We start from the raw sequence: 3,573 nt of genomic DNA on the forward strand, positions 1-3,573 counted from the left end.
AGGGGATCCCAACATCCTGTTTTGTGTGACTGTTGTGTTTTAAAGGAGATTACACAAAGAAGAAGAGATGGATTTGTATAATAACAGGGTGTTTCTGCACACACACAGGCAACTCATTTTCTGATAGAAACACATTTAAAAGTGCATTATCTAGTATAGGGGGGCTATAAACTACTTTAGTACAATATATTTTATATCCTATTGCTGTTTAGGCTGAAGATAAAACTCACCTGTTTGCTTCATGCGGAGATACAAAATTACACTGCCAGCAATAACAGCAGCAATAACCAGCAGGAAGAAAATACATAATCCTGCTACAGCACCTGTAGAAAAACCACCTCCTGTAATGACAGAGAGAGACAATAGATTACAAATCTTAAACCAAGAGACATCAAACTCCTCAATCACAGTACAAATAACCTTATTAAAACAGCACTGCTGTACAAACATTACAATATTATTCATTGTCTTATAGTATTTCAAATCTTATCTAATGCTTTACTTGCCAAAACCTCCCCACAATAAACAAAAAACATAGTCAATACATCAATGTCATTAATCTCCTGCATTAAAAAAAACAAAAACAAATGAAAAACATTTTCTATATGTCCACAAAGATACACTTGTCATTAACACTGGGGTTTACAACAAACACAAAAGCATAAACTGCTACAATCTAGGGATGTGCATGCATATCATTTTTTCATTTCGATTAATCCATAGGTCTGAAAAACAAGTACTCAATTAATTGGGGACGGGGAAATCAAAGGGGCGAGGCATACGCATCATGGTAAAAATATTTTTTTATATATAAAAAAACTCAAATAAACCTTAATTTCACAAAAAACGAACACGTATAAGAATATTTATGAATTATATTTTTAAAAGAAACCTTTAACAGGAAAAGCTGCGTGATGAAGTGAAAGGGTTAATAAGCACAAACTGATGTGCTTTCTATATGATGCACTCTACATAATTTTAAGCCTTACATACAACATAAATGTATTATACAACGTGTAAATATCTGCAAAAATAGTTGAAGACTTCAACTAAGTACTGGAGAGAAAGTTTAACTCCCGTTGTGGATGTGCATCATAACAGCGTGCTTTTAAACACGTCAGTCAAAGCACGAGCTTCATAACATTAAGCTGATTTAAATCTTTTGCTATCATTTTAGCGATTAGCTGTGTTGTCCTCCTACCTTGACTTCTCAGTCAAGATGTAATGTTTGTATGGTTTATATAAACGTTTGAGTATTCGGTCAACCGATTACTTGTGCCCATTCCTACTACAATCCCCTGCAAAATTCTCCATTGTAAGTCAACAAAACATTTAGTAAATAGTGGTTTATGTTAGAGATCAACCGTTATAGCAGTTTCCCGATATTTTCCCTGATATTTAAGCATTTTCCCATAACCGAGTATCGGTTTTGTGATATCGGATTTACTGATAAATGCTGCCATCTTGTGGCCATTTTGAGAATTGCACGCTGGACTGCCATTTCTTCACAGCGTCTGAGGAGAGGAGACAACAACAACAGCGTGCACACCAAATATGATGCAGAGTGACGCAAAAGGACTTTGACTATTCTTACTTTGCTTTAATTAATCAACTTTATTTAACATAATTAATTAAGACAGTATTGCACAAGTGAGATTTGTTATAAATGCCTGATATGCAATTTATGCCGCTTGGCTAAGAAATAGAGATGAACTCACAGAGTCAAGCAAGTTAGACTGATCCATCAAATCCTGTCCCAATAATGACAATGTATAAAACAGCCATGAACGTATGCTTGTAGGAAATAAAAACGCTGAATTAAATTAGTTTTTTTTTTTGTTATTTATGTTTATTAGTAGCCTCATAAAATCACGTTCATGTTCACTCACCAGGTTGAAGGCTGAAGCACAGCCACCGCATGTAAGTTAGCTAACTTTTAACAAGATTTACCCTAAGTCAGGGGTTTTCAAACCTGTCCTGGAGGACCACTAGTACTGCACAATTTGCATGTCTCCCTCATTAGACACACCTGGTTTAAATCTTCAGCTCATTAGTAGAGACCGCAAAACCTGAACTGGGTGTGTACTGTAAGATAACTGAATGAGGTGTGTCACAAAAGGGAAACATGCAAAATGCTATCCATAGAGACAGAGCGCCGTTATGCAAATTTGAAAACCACGCCCACCGGGGGGGAAATCAATCCAACCGTCTCCATTGACTTTGTATTGCGAGAAGCCGCCTCCTTGTCATTTCTGGCTTATAACAAAAAACTGAATAATGCCTAAAAGCTGCTGTGTGACAATATGTACAGCTAACAAGCCAAAGAACCCAGAAATAAGTTTTTATAAGCTGTCGAGCCGTAAAACCCAGCCTTTAAGGAGAAAAAAGTGGATCGCCGACTACGTTTCCCCCTAGTGGACGCAGTTTTACTAATAGAAGTACTATGAAAAGTTGCCTGTTTCAATTTCTGTGTCTTTAAACGCTCGTTTTTTTTGGGTCGACAGCTTATAAAAACTTATTTACAGATTAAACTTAAAAACAGAATAATACCTAAAAGCTGCTGTGTGACAAGGTGTACATCTAACACGCCAAAAAAAAAAAATAATAATTTTTTATAAGCTGTCGACTTCAAAAAACGAGCGTTTAGACACAGAAATGGAAACAGGCAACTTTTCATAGTACTCCTATTAGTAAAACTGCGTCCACTAGGGGGAAACGTAATCGGCGATCCACTTTATTCTCCTTAAAGACTGGGTTTTACGGCTCGACAGCTTATAAAAACTTATTTCTGTGTTCTTTGGCTTGTTAGCTGTACATATTGTCCCAAAGCAGCTAAAGATAAGGTATCCTTATTTGGTTTTGGTATTAAGGTAATTACCCCCTGTCTAAGAGATGGAGGTAAAGTTCCATTCTTTATGGATTCATTAAACATGGCTAAAATAAATGGGCAGAGGGCATCTCCAAAAGTTTTAAAAAATTCATTTGTAAGCCCGTCATTGCCAGGAGATTTGTTGTCTTTGAGTTTCTTAATATTATCAAAGATTTCAGAAATACAAAGTTCTTTCTCACAGATTTTGCCAAATTCATCACTAACAAAGTTGATAGAATGCAGTTGCTTTAAAAAGGATTCCATTGAGGACAAATGTATTCCAGATGTACAGTATAAAGATTGATAAAATTCTGAAATATGTTTAGAAACTGTAGATAAATCCTCTGTAATAGTGCCGTTTATGCGTAATTTGTTAATTGACAACCTTTCACCATTTCTTTTTTCTAAGGCATAAAAATATCTAGTATTTTTTTCCCCATATTCAATCCACTTTCTTCTGGAGCGTATAAAAGCACCCTTTGCCTTATCCTCATAATATTTATTTAAATCTCCTTGTAATTTAATGAGATTATTAGCTTCTTCCTCTGTTAAGTTTGCTTTCTCACAAAGTAAAGCAATATGTTCCATAAACAATTTCTCTAAAATATCTGGTCTTAACCTAAATGTTAACAAATGTGAGATATTCCCACTTAAAAGTGTTAACATGGAAAAAATTGAAGGAATCCCTGTTAAAGAGGTAGTCA

This window comes from Misgurnus anguillicaudatus, unplaced genomic scaffold, assembly GCF_027580225.2.
Source record: "Misgurnus anguillicaudatus unplaced genomic scaffold, ASM2758022v2 HiC_scaffold_31, whole genome shotgun sequence".
In the NCBI taxonomy this organism is placed as follows: domain Eukaryota; kingdom Metazoa; phylum Chordata; class Actinopteri; order Cypriniformes; family Cobitidae; genus Misgurnus; species Misgurnus anguillicaudatus.